The 23,256-nt window shown below is 40.3% G+C and overlaps 1 protein-coding gene across 1 annotated transcript in view; it reads left to right on the top strand.

Annotated features, from left to right (window-relative positions):
• The window catches only part of NEK10 (NIMA related kinase 10), a 1,556,164-nt gene that overhangs the window by 886,181 nt on the left and 646,727 nt on the right, over positions 1–23,256 (top strand). The gene's annotated exons all lie outside the window — the stretch shown is intronic.

The raw sequence follows: 23,256 nt of genomic DNA, 5'->3' as shown, positions 1-23,256 counted from the left end.
TATTTTACTTATAAATATATATATATATTTTTTTTTTTAAATAATTTTTATTTGAGGAAAAACACAAGATACAAAAAGAAAAAACAAATACAATGCAGTTGTGACATTTTCAAAGATACAATCAGCAGGTAAAAGTGGTAACAACAAATGTGGAGTCAAGTGTATCATTATAAACAATATTCTAATGTAGCATAAAATGTCAGGTAATCTTTTCCTCAATTTTATATTAATAAAGAACATTACAATAAGAGTACAGGTAAGTGGGGATATTTGCTCTCATAAGGTAGTCTCAAATAGTGTAGTAGGGTAATAAATGTAGAAATATAAACACAAAAGAGAGTTGACACTGGAAGAAAATAAATAAATAGATGGAGGATTAGGTAAGTAGGATATTGAGTCAGAAAGGAAGGTGGCAAACAGGGGTATATAGTAGGAGAGAATTAGTTAGATGTTGCATTGGAGGGAATTTATCTCAGACGGGAGCGGCCATGATTGAATTAATGTCAGACTGGATTAGTTGGAAAATTTTTCCCACCAAGGGGCCCAAGTAGCTTGGTAAAAATCTAGTTTATCAAGTGCTGAATGGGAGTAAGCTTCCATTTTTTATATATAGTTGACTGTAGCTATAATCTGTGAGGTGCTAGGAGGAGAAAGTTGTTTCCATGCTTTAGCAATTTCTAACTTAGTAGCCATTAGGAGATAAATGGATAAGGCTTTATGTGTGGGCGAAAGAGGTGGGAAGTTGAGGTGAAGCAGGCCAGTTTGGGGACTCAGTTGAAAAATAATGCCCAGGGAGTGTAGTAGGTTAGTTACCCAGAACCAAACAGAGGAGAGCCGGGGGCAAAACCACCAGATATGAGCCTGGGTTCCGAGTTGACCACAGCCTCTCCAGCAGGCAGGAGAGTGGGAGGTAAAAATTCTGTGAAGGGTTGCTGGGACTAGGTGCCAGCGGACTGTAATTTTGTAGTGGAGTTCCCAAAGGGAAGTGCAATGTAACAACTTTCTAGTGGACTTCAGTTCTCTATACCAGGAGTCGGCGTCGGCTGTGAAGTTGAGTTCAGTTTCCCAGGCCATAAATTGGGATACTTTTGGTTGAGAGGAGGGGTCTAGTAATATCTCATAGTGAAATGACAAGGTGCCCCTAGTCTTGTGGGATAAGGACCATCGCTGTTCCCATTTTGTAACTGTTCTGATGCGTTCTCTAGGGAATCCCCAAGACCTGACTATGGAAGAGAGTCGAAAGGCCTCAAATTGTAACTGAGCTGGAATGCGGAATTTATTACAGATCAACGTGTGAGAAATACCACCAGAGTGGTCATAAAGGTCCATGATACGGTCAACTCCAAAGGAGGACCAGGAGTGGACATGAGTGTCAGGTAAACAAAAAAGAACACTAGCTATAGTTTGGCACGGGGAGGGGTGAGGAGCAATTGAGGTTGAATGTCTGGTCTGATCCCAAAACTTAAGGGTGTCCAGAATCACTGGGTGTGTGGTAACGAGATTTTCCCAATAATGAGAAGGGATCCAAGGAAGGTCTATTAATCTAACTCCCGAAGGGAGAAGAGACTGTTCAATATCCCTCCACCGGGCATGGTTATCAGTGCAACCCCATTCGATCAAATGGGCTAAGCGTGCAGCTTGGTAGTAAAGAATGATATTAGGCATACCTAGGCCCCCCCTGTCACAAGGTCTTTGAAGGGTTTGTCTCGACGTACGAGGTCTCTTACCTTTCCAAACATAGTTGGTGATAAGGCTCTGGAGTTTATTCAGTAGTGGGCGGGGAAGATTAAGTGGGATCGTGCGAAATAGGTAGATAAGCTTCGGAATATAAGACATTTTAATGGCCGCAATTCTACCAGTCCAAGAGATGTCTCGAAGATCCCATGAGTCTAATAACTTTTTCCATTCAGGAAGTCTTTCTGTAAAATTCTTAAGGATAACTGTGGAGGCATTGGAAGAGAGATGGATGCCAAGTAATTTTAGGGAATGGGGGGACCACTGGAACCTATATCTGTCGCGTAGAGTGATGAGGTTGTGCGGTTCAACATTAATGTGTAGAGCTTGGGTTTTGGCTAGGTTAAGTTTGTAATAGCTTAGGGCCCCGAACTTAGATATGAGTTTGAAGACAGCAGGGAGTGACCTAAGCGGATCAGTGAGTATGAGAGTGACATCGTCCGCATATAGAGAGATGGTGTGTTGACTGGAGCTAACAGGTAAGCCGGAGATATTCGGATCAGTTCTTATGGCTTGTGCTAGGGGCTCGATGGAGAAGGCGAACAGGAGAGGGGAGAGGGGGCAGCCCTGTCTCGTCCCGTTGGTAATGTCAAAACTATTGGATTGAAACCCTATTCCTTTAACTCTAGCAGACGGACAAGAGTATAAAGCCTGAATCGCGATAATGAATTGTTCCGGGATTCCAAAGGCGCGCAGGGTTTCCCATAAATACTCCCACCTCACCCTGTCAAAGGCTTTCTCAGCGTCTAATGACAGGGCTAACGTGGGGGTATCTCCATTAGCGCTTTCCAGCAGAATGTCTAATATGCGCCGTGTAGCGTCGGGACCTTCTCTTCGGGGGATAAAACCCACTTGATCCGGGTGTATCAGAGTGGGTGTAATTTGGGCAAGCCGATTTGCTAATTTCTTGGCGAATTTTTTTTTGTTTTATTTTTGGGTGTTTTTTTTTAAACAGGGGTATTAGAATAGGAATTATTTTTTTATTTTGGATAAATTTGTTATTTTTTGTAATGTTAGCTTTTTTTATAATTTTTTTTTTTCAATTAAAGATTTTTATACAAGTTTTGAAATAAGTACATGTTTGTGCATTACTGAACAAAGGAATAGAACCTAATTGGCTGATAAACAAAACTCCTGCAGTTCTACTGGTGGACCAATACATACCTTACCAATATAAAAATATTTATTTTTCTGTTCTCAGTCAAGGACCATACATTAAAAAAACGGTATACAAAAAAAAACAAAAAAAAAAACAATTAGGTAAGCATTACACCGGTCTAATGATATGTTTAGAATTCAAAAATTGCTAATTAACCACAGCAATGTATCTTTAAATAGTGAATCAGACATCTTTTTAATATTCCTAATATGTACAGTATACATGTTTCCCTTTAACAATGTTTTACCATTTACATCAGATGAATTATTATACATTTAATACCTTCATATGTATTGAAAATTGTCTTAAAGTGACAGTACACTGTAAAATTGTTTTTCCATTAATGTATTTTAAATGACTTGTTATACCAACTGCAGAGTATAATATATTTGAAAAATTCCATTTTCATGCTTATTTGTGTATATGAAGTAGCTGATTTTGTGTTTTGAACCCATAGCCTATTACAATGGGTTGAACTTAAAGGTGATATCAGATCTCATTATGTTCTAAGTTTGTGTAAACAGACTTGCTTCCTTATCTTTTATTTGGCTGGAACAACAAAGCTCAATACATAGAGAGAACAATTGAAAATTATCATTTTATTACTTAACTATCTTGCATCCCACTGAGAGTGTAATCTCTTCTGCTGGCTGTGTATACTTAGGCTATTCAATAGCCTATACTCCAGTATTAATTTGTTCAATATAGGTGGCGATACCACAGGCTAAATCAGCTATTTCAAATGCTGAAATAGGAGTAAAGGAGCTACTTGTAACCAATTTAATACACTCTAGCAGGTTAAAAGGATCATTGGGAATAATTTAAAGGGGAGAAAATGTTTGGGTGAACTGTCCCTTTAATAGCTTGCTATATAAAGTGACATTATATAAATGCTTGCAACCATATTATTTAAATTTCAGCAATTATGTAGTATTTTTAAAGAGTACATTTTAATTTATATTTTCCCCACTTTTTTTTTATATTATATTTTCTTTTTGTTGAGGTATCATACACATACAACATAAGTGTAACAAAAACAAAACAATGAGGTACATAAACCTTGGCGTAAATCAGTTTGACATTTAGTGAAAAGAGAACCATATTTCACATGTAACATATTATTATTATTATTATTATTATTATTATTATTAATACACTTAACTATTCCTTTTATATAATTCAAACACACAACTTAAGTACTCATGGCCAATAGCCCATGCCTAGCAATAGCAAAGTGGTAGGAATATAAGCACCAAGTATTACAGTATAGGTATTACAATACACACATATTAATATAAGGATATATAGATCAAGTAATAATACACATATGTAACTGAAACCTCATTTTATATATTCCTAAGGACCTCCTATGTCTTTAGTAGGCCACTCTTAGACCCTCACACACTATCTAGTATCAGTGGAGGTAATCTGTGATGATATAAGTTTTATAGACCTCCCTAAAAATATATTGGTTGCTCATGGACCTATACAATAAATCCTGAGTAGCTGGAGGAAAAATAACTAGCATGTTATATGGTCACTTTCGGACCATGACACATATTTTATAAGCTATATAACGCAAATGGTGAAATTGGTCTCTCTTGGACCAGTGGTCAATTAGAATAAGGTTCTCAACTGATAAAGGCATCTGAAATATGAATGTAAAATAGTGAATGATAGCTATACTACAATTATCAACAAACATATAATAATTATCATTGTTCTCAGCATACAATATACCTTGAGTTATCTAGGATGCATAAAGCACTTGTACTTGTGTATCTGAGAAGAGGTTGAATTCTAAAATCTGTAGATAATCAAAATTTAACTTGAAATAGTGGACCAAAGCCACTCTGTGTAAATCCCAGCCTAAATGCTGGGTGGGCAACACTCACCGATACAGATAATAATGATTTTGCTACTAAATATATTATTAGGTGTGGGTATGGGGAGGGAGGGGGGGGGGGAGTGCAGATAGCAATAAAACTCCCAATAAAGTATTACTCTGCAAGTAAGACCAATTATGAACTCGCTTCCAATTATATTATTACAAGTGGGGAAAGGAAAAACGCAAGCTAAATATAACAAATATATGTATATAATATTATATAAAAGGAGTATGTCCACAATTAACATTTGGGCTTTCAGAGAAGCCATTCTTAGCTAGAAACTTATCTGGATAAGCAGAATATTAATTTTAAAATCTACATTAACTCTCAATTGTGCCTCACCTCACCTTCGTTAAAGCAAATAGTGCCAGATCCACTGGTACGGCCGCAACCAGCAGAACAGGCTTAGGTGAACATACAGAACAGTGAGGATTTTTTCTCCTAAGATTCCTACTACTTACCACTTGTCTGTTGCCTCTGTAGTATAAAGCACACACATACCTATCTGTTACAATGCATAATATGCAGTGGAAATGTAGTACTTATCTTTTACAATAATGTAGGAGCATTATGAATATAAAACATACTAATGTAATAATTGACACATTTGAAAGATGCCATGAAAACTGTGAGAAGATAAACAGACGTGGTTTAAACGAGTTCAGTTCTGGAAGATACATCCATAGGCTGATGACTATGTCATGAGCCCATTCTTGCCTCTTTGGGAACCAGAGGTTGTAAGGTGACAGAACTTCTAAGTCGGTATTGGTGGGGGAAAGGTCCACATGAGTCACTCATAATCAATATTAGAACAGCTAAAATAGAGAGTATCTTAGGGTGGATTACGCATACAGGCATATGTTCCGGCAATCCAATCTATATGCGATGCAATAAATTAACCTATGCCTGCTGGAGCATAAGAGCAAAAGTGTCTATCTTGCTCATCAGTTTTCTGCGGTAGTGATCTGCTTGTTGCAAAGAGCAGTGGTATGGCTGGACGAACTTTCCAAAGGAAACGGTGATCTCCATTCAGTTCGCTACTCCCCAGGCTAAGTATTTCAACATAAATGGAGCAGTTGTAGCTCCACAGAGCCTCATAAGGACTGACGGGCTCCATGGGAAGTATCCTTACCACTGGCTGAGCTGTGCCATCAGTTGCGAAGCTGTAGAGTAGCGGTAATGGCTCCTTCAGGTTACAAATCATAGGAGGTATGTCAATAATGAGTTCCCTCAGTACCATTGAATGTGGAACTTTCTGCCCCATAGAGCCGGTCGCATCTAGTACACAGTCGTTGTAGCTCGCAGGGACACTAGGTGCACTAATAAAACTTTCTACTGTTGCCTCCACAGATAGGTCCCTTCGCATAATATGTTGTTCTTTGCGTGTCGGGATACTTGTATCACTTGGTCTGTCATGAATCCGGATCTCCTGTTGTTCCATAATGGCCCTTAAGCTAATTGATATGTCCTCGAAACCTGCTGACATTTGTAAAGCTAGCTCCCGTAGAGCCTCATGAATAACTGAAGAACCTTCCTCCATATTTGTCGTCATAACTGTATTAGGCCGCAAAGACCTGGGATTTTCCTAGTTGGTAATGACAGTCAGAAGGAAAATCAGATATGTAAATAAAGCAAAAAATTCCATAAATAATGGAGAGGTAGTCCTGCTTGCTCTAAGGTAAATTTGGGGCAAATTGTCTAGGATTGGTCCCAATTTGCCGTTGTATTGAATACATTTCTGCAGGAGCTCTCTCAAACACGTCTACTCAGCTTGGTTGTTGGCTCCGCCCCCCTATTTTTTGTAATTTTATTGTTTTTTTTGTAATGGTAGAATTTTTATTTTATTTGTAATGTTAGTATTTATTATTTCTTTCCTAAGATATTAAGAGTCCACAACGTCATTAATTACTAGCGGGGAATATCACTCCTGGCCAACAGGAGGAGGCAAAGAGCACCACAGCAAAGCTATTAAGTGTCACTCCCCTACCCATAATCCCCAGTAATTATCTTTGCTTCTGTTAAATGGAGGAGGTGAAGTTTGGTGTCTGAAGAAAATTAGATTTATTTTCGCTTCAAGCAAGATTTTGGGTATAGCTGTAGTCCACGTCAATCCTTTCAGTAGAGTAGTGGTGGCTTTAAAGCAGTTAGGAACTGGTAAGGTGGGTCTTGCTGTGTTTCCCTAACATATTGCTGCCCTAGTATAGAAAGCCAGAGTAAGTTTACTCTGTTCTCTCTTTTTTCAACAGGTCTCTGTGAGGAGAATGTGTCCTCTCATACCTTGTGAGCTGTCTCCCTGCCAGACAGCCTGTTTGCAGGCAAGTGCATCTTGTCTTCTAGGTAATGGAGGCTTGCACTTAGCAACATTATAACTGCAATTCATTTTGGGGACATAGGTATCCTTTATCAAGGATTATATTGGGCAGGATGCAGGCACTAATGTGACAGAGACTAAGGAGTTAATTTTTTCTTAGATAAGGGAAAGGTTAATCTATTATTTGGATGGCTCAGTTTATTGGGGTTTGTGTGAAATCGTTAATGAGTGGTTTTATTACACTGACACGGAGCATTTAAGCTGTTGTTGAATTGCGCGCTTTCTGTGTTTGGCACAGTTTTTTTTCGACTAGTCATGTGACTCGTCTGCGCTTCCGCTCTATACTGTAAAGATCGGGAGTGGCGGTTCATGTCGTAGCCGATTTTGGTGTCAACTGATAGTTTCTGCAAGTGAGAACAGCTTATAATTTGGAGCTACGCTTGTCTCATAGACGGTCAGGTAGGAGCACCTCAGCTAGCTTGAGGTGTAAAGGTGATCCTTATCGGAGGATATTTATATTAGTTTTAAAATAAAATGTCTTTCTTAAAGTGACAGATTATTATTTGTTATTTAATTTTATCTGTTTGTTTGGATCATGTCTGACACAGAGCAGGAATCTGCTATTATGAATTCATGTCTATTGTGCTTAGAGGCACAAATTGTTACCACTATGCAATTTTATTCCTCTTGTGTTAAGAGGACATTAAAATGTAAAGATAACGTTATTTTTGCTGAGCCTAATGTCTCTCAGGATGATGCTGTACAGGTAATACCACAGCTTTCTCCTGTCACATCCCAAGCCTCTATGGCATCACATATATAGTTTCTCTCAGCCTCCTGGAGGTGTCTTTTTGCTAGCAGATATTGCTGCACAGGTATCTTCTGCTGTATCTGCAGCATTATCTGATTTTCCCATGCTAAAAGGAAAACGCAAGAGGAAAATTAGAGTCAGATAGTAAGGTTTCTGTTCCGTCGTCTGCTACTCAGGTTACCCTTCCTCATAAGTCTGATGAGGAGGATACATTGTAGCCTCTGAGGGTGAAATCTCAGATTCAGACAGTATAATTCCTTCATCTGATGCTGAAGTGGTATCCTTCAGATTTAAGCTTGAACACTTTTGTGTATTGTTAAAGGAGGTTTTGGCTACCTTGGACGACTCCGACCCACCTGTCACTGTCAACCCTAAAAAATCTAGTAAACTTAATAAATACTTTGATATGCCTTCCTCTGTGGAAGTGTTTCCTGTTCCAGACTGTGCTACAGAAATTGATACGCAGGAATGGTAGAGGCCAGGGATACATTTTTCCTTGTCTCATGTTTTTAAAAAGATGTTTCCTGTCACTGACTCCATAAAGGATTCTTGGCGCATGGTGCCTAAAGTAGAAGGGGCCATTTCTACTCTGGCTAAGAGAACTACTATTCCTATAGAGGATAGCTGCTCTTTAAAGGATCCAATGGATAAAAAGCTGGAGGCTTATTTGAAAAAAATGTATGTTCATCAGGCTCTTAAATGGCAACCTGCAGTTTGTATTACTACTATGTTTAGTGCAACATCTTATTGGTTTGATGCCTTGTTTGATGCTCTTCAAATAGAGACTCCTATGGAGGAGATCCAAGACAGCATTAAGGCTCTCAGGCTAGCCAACTCCTTTTTTTCTGATGCTACTATGCAAGTTATCAAACTGGGAGCCAAGATATCTGGCTTCATGGTACTAGCTCACAGGGCATTGTGGCTAAGACCTTAGTCAGCAGATCTTACGTCTAAGTCCAAGCTTCTAGCGCTTCCTTACAAGGGTAAGACCTTTTTTGGACCTGGTCCAGCAGAAATAATGTCTGTCATTACTGGTGGGAAAGGGTCTTTTCTACTACAAGACAAGAATAATAGACCCAAAGGACATTAAAGTAATTTTCATTCCTTTTGTAACTTCAAAGGAAAGTCTTCCTCTCCCTCCTCCAAGCAGGAACAGTCCAAGTCTCCTTGGAAACCCAACCAGTCTTGGAACAAGGGGAAGCAATCAAAGAAACCCTCAGCTGAGTCTAAATCAGCATGAAGGGTTTGCCCCCAGTCTGGGATTGGATCATGTAGGGGGCAGACTTTATCTGTTTCATCAAGCATGGGTACGAGATGTTCCGGATCCTTGGGCCATGGACATAGTATCTCAGAGTTACAATATAGAATTCAAGACTTTTCCTCCCAGGAGCAGGTTTCGCCTCTCAAGTTTATCTGTAGACCAAATAAAAAGAGAGCCATTCTTGAATTGCGTTCGGGATCTTTCTTCCCTGGGGGTGATAGTCCCAGTTCCTTTAAGAGAACAGGATCTAGGATTCTATTCAAATCTGTTTGTGGTTCCTAAAAAAGAGGGAACTTTTCGTCCTATTCTAGACCTAAAGTGTCTCAACAAGTTTCTCAGAGTACTGTCCTTCAAAATGGAAACTATTTGTTCTATTCTTCCTCTGGTCCAAGAGGGTCACTTCATGATGACCATATATCTGAAGGATGCGTATCTTTATGTTTCCATACACAGGGATCATCACAAATTCCTGAGATTCGCCTTTCTAGACAAACATTTTTGTGTCTCTTCCGTTTGACCTTGCCACAGCTCCCAGAATTGCAGTGGCGCCATACCTGGACGACATATTGGTTCAGGCGTCCTCTTGTTGTCTTTTCTATGTTCCCACGGTTGGAAAGTAAATCTGGTAAAGAGTTCCCTTGTTCCAGCTACAAGGGTGGTTTTCTTAGGGACCATAATAGATTCCCTATCTATGAAAAATTTTCTGACTGAGGTCAGAAATTCCACAATTTTCTCCTCTTGCCTCTCTCTTCAGTCTACTGTTCGGACATCAGTGGCTCAGTGTATGGAGGTAATTGGACTGATGGTTGCTTCCACGGACATCATTCCTTTTGCTTGATTCCATTTGAGAGCTCTGCAGTTATGCATGCTCAGTCAATGGAACTGGGGGCCATTTGTATATGTTTCAGAGGATAAATCTAGATCAGTCAACAAGAGACTTTCTCCCATGGTGGCTTTCTCATGAGCATCTGTCTCAGGGCACATGTTTCCGTAGTTTACCTTCCTGGGTAATTGTAACCATAGATGCCATCCTGCTGGGCTGGGGAGCAGTCTGAGGCTCGTTAAAGGTGCAGGGCTTATGGACTCAGGAGCAATCTGCTCACCCCATAAATATAGGAGTTGAGAGCAATTTACAATGCTCTGATGGCTTGGCCTCAGTTGTCTTTAGCTGGGTTTATCAAGTTGCAATAGGACAACATTACTCCGGTGGCTTACATCAATCACCAGGGAGGAACTCGGAGTTCCTTAGCCATGAATGAGGTGGCACTGATTATTCAGTGGGCGAAAGCTCACAATTGTTGTCTATCTGCCATCCACATTCCTGGAGTGGGCAACTGGGAAGCGGATTTCATGAGTAGACAGACATTTCATCCTGGGGAGTGGGCTTTTCACCCTGAGGTGTTCTCCAGGTTAACCCTCAGATAGGGGGTTTAGGAGTTGGATCTGATGGCATCTCAGCAGAATACCAAGCTTCCAAGGTACGGTTCAAGGTCAAGAGATCCACAGGCCACTCTAATAGATGCTCTAGCGGTCCCTTGGGATTTCAGTCTAGCATACCTGTTTCCACGAGTCATTGCTCATATAAAAACAGGAGAGAGCATCAGTAATTCTAATAGCTCCTGCATGGCCTTGCAGGATCTGGTATGCAGACCTAGTGAAAATGTAATCTCTTCCACCTTGGAGGTTGCCTCTGTGGAAGGACCTTCTAACTCAGAGTCCATTCTTTCATCCAAATTTTGTTTCTCTGAAGCTGACTGCTTGGAGATTGAATGCTTAGTTCTGTCTAAGCGTGGTTTTTCTGAATCGGTCATTGAGACCTTGATTCAGACTCGTAAGCCTTTTAATAGAAATATTTACCATAAGGTATGGCGTAAATATCTTTATTGATGGGAATCCAAGGGCTACTCTTGGAGTAGAGTCAGGATCCCTAGGGTTTTGTCCTTTCTCCAGGAAAGTCTGGAGAAGGGTTTGTCAGTCAGTACTTTGAAGGGTCAGATTTCTGCATCATCTATTTTGTTACACAAGCGTCTGGTGGATGTGCCAGATGTGCAATCATTTTGTCAGGCCCTGGTCAGAATCAGGCCTTTGTTTAAGTCTGTTGCTACTCCTTGGAGCCTTAACCTTATTCTTAAAGTTTTGCAGCAGGCTCCGTTTGAGCCTATACATTCCATAGATATTAAGTTGTTATCTTGGAAGGTTTTGTTTCTTATTCCTATTTCTTCTGCTCAGAGAGTCTTGGAACTCTCGGCTTTGCAGTGTGATTTGCCTCACCTTATCTTTCATGCTGATAAGGCGGTTCTTCCTACTAACTTTGGTTTCTTCCTAATGTGGTTTCAGATAGAAACATTTATCAGGAAATTGTTGTTCCATCTCTATGTCCTAATTTTTCTTCTCATAAGGAACGTTTGTTGCACAACTTGGATATTGTGCATGCTCTGAAATTTTACCTACAGGCAACTAAGGTTTTTTCGCCAGTCCTCTGCCCTGTTTGTTTGTGTTTCTGGTAAACGTAAAGGTCAGAAAGCTACTTCTACTTCTCTTTCTCTGTGGTTGAGAAGTATTATTATTCATTTTGCTTGTGAGACTGCTGGTCAGCAGCCTTCTGAGAGAATTACGGCTCATTCCACGAGAGCTGTCTCCTCTTCTTGGGCTTTCAAAAATGAGGCTGCAACTTGGTCCTCTCGGCATACTTTTTCCAAATTTTCCAGATTTGATACTTTTGCCTCGACTGAGGCTTCTATTGGGAGAAAGGTTCTTCAAGCGGTGGTGCCTTCTGTTTATGACTGCCTGTCTTGTTCTCCCTCGCTAGTCATATGTGTCCTCTAACTTGGGTATTGGTTCCCACTAGTAATTGATAATGTCGTGGACTCTCCATATCTTAGGAAAGAAAACAAAAATTATGCTTACCTGATACATTTCTTTATTTTTGAATATGGAAAGTCCATGACCCCATCCTTTAATTTAAGACAGTTATATTTTTACTGATCCTCAGGCACCTCTACACCTTTGTGTTATTCCTTTTTTCCATTTCCCTTCGGCCGAATGACTGGGGTTTATGGGTAGGGGAGTGACACTTAACAGCTTTGCAATGGTGCTCTTTGCCTCCTCCTGCTGGCCAGGAGTGATATTCCCCTCTAGTAATTGATGACATTGTGGACTCTCTATATCCGGAAAGAAAGAAATTTATCAGGTAAGCATGCATTTTGTTTTTTAGTAATGTTAGTTTTTTTGTTTTTTTCTGTAATGTTAGTTCTTTTTTGTAATTTTTTATTTTTATTTTTTTATAATTTTTATTTTTAAGGTAGTTAGTATCTTTTTAATTTTATTTAAGTGCATTTAAAATGGGGTTAAGTTAGGGGGCTTAGTTTTTAGTTTAAAGGGACAGTCAAGTCCAAAACAAACTTTCATGATTCAAATAGGGCATTTAATTTTAAACAACTTTCTAATTTACTTGTATCACCAATTTTGCTTTGTTCTCTTGGTATTCTTAGTTTAAAGCTAAATCTAGGAAGCTCATATGCTAACTTCTTAGACTTTGAAGGCCGCCTCTAATCTAAATGCATTTTGACAGTTTTTCACCACTAGAGGGCGTTAGTTCATGTGTTTCATATAGATAACATTGAGGTCATGCACATAAATTTACAGAAGAGTGAGCACTGATTGGCTAAAATGCAAGTCTTTCAAAAGAACTGAAATAAGAGGGCAGTCTGCAGAGGCTTAGATACAAGGTAATTACAGAGGTAAAATGTGTATTATTATAACTGTTTTGGTTATGCAAAACTGGGGAATGGGTGATTAAGAGATTATCTATCTTTTAAAACAATAAAAATTCTGGTGTTGACTGTCCCTTTAATAATTTAGCGTTGTAGAGTTATTGCGGATTAAAGCTTAATAGGTTTATTAGGTACCTTGTGATGTGGGGGATGGCAGTTTAGGGGTTTGTCATGAGATGCAGGACATATGCAGGACACAGCAATGATGGTACAACTCTATTTTATTGCAGAGCATAGCAATACACATCTAGTCAGGTTGATTGTACTAAAACTAACTGCGACACAGACACCGGACCTAAGCCCCGCCCACAAACTAGTGACATCACATCCTGCTCTCATCACATCTTCCCCTTTTTCAAAGGCGAAGCATACATTTGCATATAACAAATAACAAGGTACACAAACAGAGTATACAACAACATTTTTGTTTTTGAACATTACATAAACAAATAGGTTAGAAAACATGAACAAATAAATTACATCCTGACTTGGACATTGGGGTAGACTACCCTAGTCCACAGTGACTATGGGATTATTCTGCGCATACTTCCGGTCACTGTTCTAGCTAAAGTCAGTCCCTATATCGGGCCGGAAGTTTCACCACTCTTCCGCTTGATGTAACTTTGCATGAACTGTCCTCTGATACAGAAGATGGTGAACAAGAGTCCGCTGGAGGCAAAGATATATCCCCGTTGTGGTCTTGCTGAGGGGAAGGCACCTCTCTTAGAACAGGGGATCCCACCGGCGGTGGTACTGAGGCATCCAGTTCCAGACTCTCAGGTACAGACTGAAAATGTCTTCGGTTACGGCGTGTAACCGTCCCTCCCTCCGTAAGGACTGTATAAGACCTTGGTTCTGGAGAGCGGCCAACTACCGTAGCAGGCGTCTTCCATTTCTTCTCATCATCCAGTTTAATTCTGACACTTTGGCCCGCTTTCAGTTCCTGTAAGGGCCTGACAGAATGTCTCCTGTCGTAGAAGAAACGATAACCCTTTTTGGCCTCTTCATCTCTCCTAAGGACTTCGTCCCGAGGAACAGGGCCAGGCGGCTTGAAGACACCCACTGAGGGTAAAGTAGTGCGAATCTGGCTTCCTAGCATCAGCTGTGCCGGGCAAAACCTGGTGGCTTGAATGGGCATCGCCCTGTATGACAAGAGGGCTAGGTACGGCTCAGATTGCTTTAGAATGAATTTTGTTGTTTGAACTGCCCTTTCAGCCATTCCGTTGGCCTGCGGATAATGTGGACTTGACGTAGAATGTACAAAATCATACTCCCTGCTGAAAGCACTGAACTCTGTAGAAGCGAACTGCATACCATTATCACTCACTAACTCCATTGGAATGCCCCAGCGGGCGAACAAGCTCTTCAGGCAAATGATAACGGCCTTACTTGTGATATCATTCAGGGGTGCAATCTCCAAATACCTGGAATAGTAGTCGATCACAACAAGGAACTTTTTCCCGTGCAGTTCACACAAATCAGCAGCTATTTTCTGCCACGGCCCCGCAGGCAGCGGAGTAGACATCAAGGGCTCCCTTCTCTGAGTAGGCCGGCGTTCCCGGCAAAAGGCACATTTAGACACGTGATTTGCAATGTCGGAGCTGATCCCAGGCCACCACACAGCTGTAGCTGCCCTTTCTCTGCACTTTGTAATGCCTAAGTGGCCATTGTGAATCCTGTTTAACATCTCCTTCCTCATGCTGACAGGAATTACAATGCAGTCTTGGAACAGCACCAACCCCTCCAGCTCCGTGAGCTGTGACCTCTCTGGCTGGTAAGCATTTAAAGACATCCAGGCTGCCCGGCTCTCGGCCAGCCTTCTTTTATGTACCTTATAACTTCTTGCAGATCTGTGTCCAAATATGTCTCTTTCTTTATCTCTTCCAGTTTCCTTGAAGAAATGGACTTAGAGGCCAGAACTGAATCAACATACACTTTCACATCCGATTATGTGGAGGATTCTTCAGCAGCAGCCAGCGGGAGCCTGGATAGTGTATCCGCCAGTTGTTTCCCTGGCACATGCACTGTCTGAACATTGAACCTGAGCAGTCTCATTAAAAGTCTCTGGCATCTCAAGGGTGTTTTGTCAATGTCATAAGAGTTAATTAGAGGGACTAGCGGTTTGTGGTCAGTTTCCAGACTAAATTTCTCCAAACCCACTAGATAGCGCTGGAAGCGCTCACAGGCCCAAACTGCAGCCAGGCACTCTTTCTCAATTTGAGCGTATTTTGACTCCGCAGCCGTCAGTGTGCGGGAACAGTAGGCGATGGGCTGTAGTTTATTTTCGTTCAGCTGCAGGAGTGCAGCCCCCAACCCATAACTGCTTGCATCAGCACTAACCACAGTCTTTTTTGAAGGGTCGTTGAACCCCAGCAGGGACTTGGCATGCAGGAAAGCTTTTTCTTGTGAAGGTCCCCAGACCCAGGCAACGTCTTTCTTAAGCAACTCTGTGATAGGGTGTAAAACTGTTGATAAATCTGGAAGAAACTTGCCCACGTAATTTACAAGGCCCAATATCTGTCTCAGCTCATGTATATCAGAAGGGCTTTTCATCTGTTCAATAGCACAAATTTTCTCGGGATATGGCTTGATGGCTTCCCCGTTGATGATATGCCCAAAGTAGCATAATTCAGTTTTCCTAAAATGACATTTTTCTTTATTCAGCTTCAGCCCAGACTCTTTGATAGCCTGTAGCACACAACTCAAACGCTGATCATGCTCCTCCACTGTAGACCCATACACTAGAATGTCGTCCATGACGACCGCTGTGCCCACGTGGTCACTCAGGAGAGAACTCATTTCCCTTTGAAAGATTTCAGGAGCGGAGGGGAGGGGGGAGTCTGCAGAAGCAGAACCGACCTACCGTTGTGATAAAGGTAGTCAGTTTGCTGCACTTTGGATCCAGGGGGATCTGCCAAAAGCCGCTAGAAGCGTCTAATGTGGAAAAGAACTTCGCCCCAGCCAACTTCGGAGCTATATCTTCTAACGTCGGCAGCACAAATCTCTCTCTCTTCACTGCCTCATTCAACCTTTTTCAGGTCCACACAGATGCGCACCTTTCTGTTTTTCTTTGCAACTGGAACAATGGGGGCACACCAATCAGTCACTTCAACAACCTCTTCAATAACCCCCATAGACTTCATGCGCATAAGCTCTTTCTCCACTTGAGGCATGAGCGGGAACGGAATTCTATGAGGAGTAGAAATACTGTATGGGACTGCGTCACTTTTAAGTGCTATACGGACTGGTTTGCAATTCAGTAGGCCCAACTCGCCAAACATATCTTCGGAAATCTCATTCACTCTGGCCACGAGGCCCAAGTCACAGGCTGCTTTTCTGCTCAATAAATTGTTAACACACTGACCTCTAATCACATGCACCCACATGGTGAACTTTCTTTGCTTGTACTCACAGCTGGCAAGAAATTTCCCCGCATAATCAATGCGGCCACCAGGACTATGGACATTTGTAGTAACCTTCGCCAGCTGGGGCTGTCGAGGCAGTTTCATAAATTCAGCAAAAGACATTACAGTGATATCTGCTCCTGTGTCAATCTTAAAATCAACTTTGTCTCCCATTACAGTAAAAGTAACTTTCCTATCTTCCTCTGAGCTTGGCCGTTCCATAACGGTCCCCACAAAAGACACTTCCTGACCCTCCTGGTCACCGTCCACCTGCATCTCCTTAATGTATTCAGTTCTACACACCACTTCAAAATGGCCCATTCTGTTACATTTTCTGCATCTTTTATCTCTGGCCGGGCATATAACACTCTGATCATGGGCACGGTAGCACCGCGTGCATCGGGCATGTTGGGCCCATCCATTTCTAGGCCTTTCCAGTACTTTAGATCTACCGCTCACACTGTGCCTTTCACTAGCATTTTTCCTAGACTGTTGCACTTAATCCACAATACTCTCAGACCTCAGATCAGCACTTTGCTTTTTCACCAGTTCACTCTGGCGGGCCATCCTAATAGCCCCATCTAATGTTAAATCAGGCTCTAACTGCAGCTTCAGTGAGACTTCAGCATCTGCAATCCCAATAACTATTCTGTCTCTGATTTGCTCTTCTTTAGCAACATCAAACTCACAGAATTCAGCTAGTTCATACAGGCTGCGCACAAATGACTCCACAGATTCTCCCACACGCTGATTACGTTTGTGAAAACAAGCTCTCTCATGAATCACATTTCTTTTGGGCACAAAGTGGGCACTGAGTTTATCCATAACTATATCAAAGTTAAATTCTTCCCCTTCTTGGAAAGTAAAAGCATTGAACACTGGCTCCACATCTTTCCCCATAGAGTATAAAAGAGAATTAACTTGTACTTCACCACTTTCCTTGTTCAGTTTGGATGCAATCCTGAAGCGCTGAAACCGCTGACGCCATGTGGGCCAAGCTGCAGGCTGAGAGAAGTCAAAAGGCTCAGGTGGGGTAAACTTTGACATTGCAATCGATCAGGAACAGAAGCACAGTCCAGAACGTCTGACACCATGTCATGAGATGCAGGACATATGCAGGACACAGCAATGATGGTACAACTTTATTTTATTGCAGAGCATAGCAATACACATCTAGTCAGGTTGATTGTACTAAAACTAACTGCGACACAGACACCGGACCTAAGCCCCGCCCACAAACTAGTGACATCACATCCTGCTCTCATCACAGGGTTAATAGTTTAATTAGATACTTTACGTTGTGGGGAGTTGCGGTTTAGGTGTTAATAGTTTAATTAGGTGTTTACATTGTGGGGGGATGGTGGTTTAGGGGATAATTGTTCTATTAGGTACTTTGCATTGTGGGGGGGTGTCGGATTAGGGGTTAATACATTTTATTAGTGATTGTGTTGTGGAGGAATAGCTGATTAGGGGTTAATACATTTTATTAGTGATTGCGATGTGGGGGGATGGCGGTTTAGGGGTTGATATTGCGCATGCGTTAGGTGTTTGTTAAGGCTTCCAGGGAGTTATGGTGCTTTTTTACTATGTGCAAGGTTTGCTGCACCTGCCCATGTGTGGCGAGATGAAAATGGAGTAAAATATCTCTACTCTGCGCACGTAAGTCCTTGCATGGCATATGTGATACCGAGTGGAGATGCCAGTTCTATGTTAGTTTATGGGAGGAAAAAATGTGTGCAACGTTTAAAATATATGCACGTAACTTGTCTGCTGCGCCGGGTATGTGATCACTCGATTAGACTAAAAATTGGCAACAATGGTTTTTGCACTCGTCGTCAAGTATTTGATCGTTTCAATCATGTTTTGGGTATCTCACTCAGGTTTTACATGTTAATGGCTGGAACACCTACTAATGTAACTGAAGAAAATGTAGGTGAAACATTACTTAACAAATTGTTAACATGATCTCACCTTTACAGAGGCCTATTGGCAACCTTACAATCATCTATGAATCTAGCCCATTCAGATTCTTTGTTATAATGCAAAATTCTACGTCTCAAAATATATCATTTGAAAAAAAAAAAGTGCTCAGATGTGGAACTTTGTAAAAACTAAAACTAATAAGTGAGCTGTAATATGTATCTATATTTTTATGTTAGACCTTAGTACGCTCAAAGAAGCATCTGGCAACACTTTATAAGGTTATAAATGCTGAAAAATCTTACTTAAATATGCTCCAAAGCTTAACATTGCCTTATGACATACTTAATAAATAATTTTCAGCTTATGGACTCTTGCCAGATGCTTCAGGTTTCCAGATTTATATAGAAAATTTGAGGGACCTTTTTAAATTTCAATATATATAACTCTTTAATGTAGGAATCAGTATGAATGAGTTTCCTATAACTAAAGGGAAATTAAAGTATTTTTTTTGTTAATACATCACAAATTATTTTCTGCATTGCACAATACTGTATGCAAAATACATTTTTAATGAGCATTTGAAATTGTAATTTATCTATTTTTCTTTACTGTGACCAATCACTAAAAGATATAAACAAGCTCCTTTGCATGTCAGCCAATTACTGTGCAGCATATAGGAGTGTCAGGGTTCTGTATTCCATAGAATGCGCTCCAGTATCTCTAGTGGGAGTGGAAAGACTGCAATTTTCAGAATGAAAGAGACAGTTAATCCAAAAGTAATATTTCATTATTCAGATAGAGCATATTATTTTAAACAAGTTTCCAATTTACTTCTATTATCAAATTTCCTTTGTTCTCTTGGTATCCTTTGTTAATGGGTAAACCTAGCTAGACATATGAGCAGCAATGCACTATTGGGAGTTAGGTGGTGATTGGTGACTGCATATATATACATGTTTTCATTGGATGACCAGATGTGTTCAGCTAGCTCCCACTTGCTTCTCTTGAACCTATCTAGGGTCACTGTTCAGCAAAAATACCAAAAGAACAGAGCAAATTTGAGAGATAAAGTAACTTGCTTTCTTATTCAAAATCATGAAAGTTACTGTCCCTTTAATTTACAGGCAAAAGCAGGTAAAATAAATGATAACAGTGAATTTCAAAGGTTTTAAATTATGCATAAGTTAACATTGTATGGGAAATGCAGTTTTTAGCGTACAGTCCCTTTAATCCCCCCCACCAAAGAGACAGTAAACACCTTGAGATTTTTATATGAAATGTTTAGTTATGCATAATGAAACAACTCTGCAATATGTTTTATTATTTATTTTTCCCACTTTCATGTAATTTACCTCTGAAAATTGAGCAATTTCTAATTCTCAGAAACTTAAAGGAATAGTCTAGTCAAAATTAAACTTTCATGATTCAGATAGAGCATGCAATTTTAAGCAACTTTCTTATTTACTCCTATTATCAAATTGTCTTTGTTCTCTTTCTATCTTTATTTGAAAAAGCAAGAATGTAAACATAGTAGCCAGACCATTTTTGTTCAGCACCTGGGTAGCAATTTCTGATTGGTGTCTAAATGTAGCCACCAATTAGCAAGCACTATCCAGGTGCTGAACCAAAAATGGTCTGGCTCCTAAGCTTTCATTCAAATAAAGATACCAATAGAACGAAGAAAAATTGATAATACAGGGAGTGCAGAATTATTAGGCAAGTTGTATTTTTGAGGATTAATTGTATTATTGAACAACAACCATGTTCTCAATGAACCCAAAAAACTCATTAATATCAAAGCTGAATAGTTTTGGAAGTAGTTTTTAGTTTGTTTTTAGTTATAGCTATTTTAGGGGGATATCTGTGTGTGCAGGTGACTATTACTGTGCATAATTATTAGGCAACTTACCAAAAAACAAATATATACCCATTTCAATTATTTATTTTTACCAGTAAAACCAATATAACATCTCAACATTCACAAATATACATTTCTGGCATTAAAAAACAAAACAAAAACAAATCAGTGACCAATATAGCCACCTTTCTTTGCAAGGACACTCAAAAGCCTGCCATCCATGGATTCTGTCAGTGTTTTGATCTGTTCACCATCAACATTGCGTGCAGCAGCAACCACAGCCTCCCAGACACTGTTCAGAGAGGTGTACTGTTTTCCCTCCTTGTAAATCTCACATTTGATGATGGACCACAGGTTCTCAATGGGGTTCAGATCAGGTGAACAAGGAGGCCATGTCATTAGATTTTCTTCTTTTATACCCTTTCTTGCCAGCCACGCTGTGGAGTACTTGGATGCGTGTGATGGAGCATTGTCCTGCATGAAAATCATGTTTTTCTTGAAGGATGCAGACTTCTTCCTGTACCACTGCTTGAAGAAGGTGTCTTCCAGAAACTGGCAGTAGGACTGGGAGTTGAGCTTGACTCCATCCTCAACCCGAAAAGGCCCCACAAGCTCATCTTTGATGATACCAGCCCAAACCAGTACTCCACCTCCACCTTGCTGGTGTCTGAGTCGGACTGGAGCTCTCTGCCCTTTACCAATCCAGCCACGGGCCCATCCATCTGGCCCATCAAGACTCACTCTCATTTCATCAGTCCATAAAACCTTAGAAAAATCAGTCTTGAGATATTTCTTGGCCCAGTCTTGACGTTTCAGCTTGCGTGTCTTGTTCAGTGGTGGTCGTCTTTCAGCCTTTCTTACCTTGGCCATGTCTCTGAGTATTGCACACCTTGTGCTTTTGGGCACTCCAGTGATGTTGCAGCTCTGAAATATGGCCAAACTGGTGGCAAGTGGCATCTTGGCAGCTGCACGCTTGATTTTTCTCAGTTCATGGGCAGTTATTTTGCGCCTTGGTTTTTCCACACGCTTCTTGCGACCCTGTTGACTATTTTGAATGAAACGCTTGATTGTTCGATGATCACGCTTCAGAAGCTTTGCAATTTTAAGAGTGCTGCATCCCTCTGCAAGATATCTCACTATTTTTGACTTTTCTGAGCCTGTCAAGTCCTTCTTTTGACCCATTTTGCCAAAGGAAAGGAAGTTGCCTAATAATTATGCACACCTGATATAGGGTGTTGATGTCATTAGACCACACCCCTTCTCATTACAGAGATGCACATCACCTAATATGCTTAATTGGTAGTAGGCTTTCGGGCCTATACAGCTTGGAGTAAGACAACATGCATAAAGAGGATGATGTGGTCAAAATACTCATTTGCCTAATAATTCTGCACTCCCTGTAGAAGTAAATTAGAAAGTTGTTTACAATTGCTTGCTCTATCTGAATCATGAAAGTTTTATTTTGGCTAGACTATTCCTTTAAGTCCAGATTGGACCCTCAAAATAAGGCAAATTGTGGGTGGAGTCTGGTTATTGAAAAATTGCATTAAAAAGGATATTCATTTGTTTTAAAAATATAAACATTTGGCTGATATTTTATTCTATAGCAACACAATAGAAATTACTTGTAATTACAAGGTGTTAACTGTCCCTTTTAATGCTTATACAAAAATGTAAAAAGCAAGTTTTGTAATTAGTCACAAAATCTGAAATTTGAGCTTTAGGTAGAATAATTAAAATATAGTGAACAAAATGATTGGCGCTAAATCCCACTGGACTTTATCACAAAATGTATTTCCTAAAAGTGTACGTTTTTGGGGGATTAGCCCCTTCCTCAGACATACAAAAATACAGATAAACTTACCCCAACACCAGACACCCTTATAAATGAGGAGCCACCATTATACATGCTCTCCTGGGTAAGGCGCCACCCACATTGTGATGTCACCAGCCCAAGCAACGTGTGTAATCGGTCTATTGCACAGTGAAAAATATATATATATATTGCAGTAAGAGTTACAGCAATAAATTCACAGAAACGGACATGTAAGAACCGGAACCAGCTAACACATAGAACAGCCAATAGTGAGTAGCCCATAACCATGGCAACGTCAAACACCAGGCCCTAATAGCCAATCAAGGTGTCCATCTCCGTGTCAGAATAGCCGAACATATATTGGCAGTGCTATGTTTAGCATAATAATGGCAATGTTACAAGTCTCAAACTAACAAGAAAGAAATGAATATTGTTTTCAATTTGAGTAGTAGACAATTAAGTGATGCTGATAACTCTTTATTGAATTGGGGTTCATTGTATATTCCCACCCCTAAATTTGACCCCTTTGATAAACTTGTGGACATACACAGATTTCAGCATCAACTCAAACTTAGGGACCATTTTAGGGGTCAGGCATATCAACCTGAACCTTTCAAGAGAGTCTCTACTTATGAGCCACCAAATACTCATACATCGATTAGAAGTTATGCACGATTACTTACTAATAACATCAAGGCCATGTCACAAACACAGATTTACCCTAATCTTAATGTTGCTGAGTCCAAGGCACTTAAAGATTTAAGTAATGATACGTCCATCATTATCCGCCCTGCGGATAAGGGCGGTTCCATAGTCATTCAAGACTATGTTGATTATCGAAAAGAGGCTCTTAGGCAATTATCTGATTGTAACACTTATATTAAACTGAAGGGTAATCCAACTGTTAATTATAAGGTGTTTATTGATAATTTTCTGCAACGCAACTATAAATCGGGCATATTAAGTGAGAGTGAATTATTTTTTCTGACTACCGACCATCCCATTATACCAGTTCTGTACTTGTTCCCAAAGGTGCATAAAACACTTGTTAATCCACCGGGCAGACCTATAGTGTCTGCCCGTGGATCGGTACTAACCAATTTTGCTGTCTACATTGATTCGCACCTACAGGATGTGGTTAAAACACTAAATCGTATTTGAAGGACTCACCGAGTCTATTAAAGATACTTAAAGAATATCCTGACTTACAGATGGATGATATCTTGGTCACCATGGACGTTGACAGCCTTTACACTGTTATTCCCCATGTGGGAGGCTGTCAGGTCCATGATGACAGGTAGCATACATTATAATGGA

Source organism: Bombina bombina, chromosome 5 (assembly GCF_027579735.1).
Source record: "Bombina bombina isolate aBomBom1 chromosome 5, aBomBom1.pri, whole genome shotgun sequence".
Lineage (NCBI taxonomy): Eukaryota > Metazoa > Chordata > Amphibia > Anura > Bombinatoridae > Bombina > Bombina bombina.
This window is presented reverse-complemented; position numbering and strand designations above follow the sequence as displayed.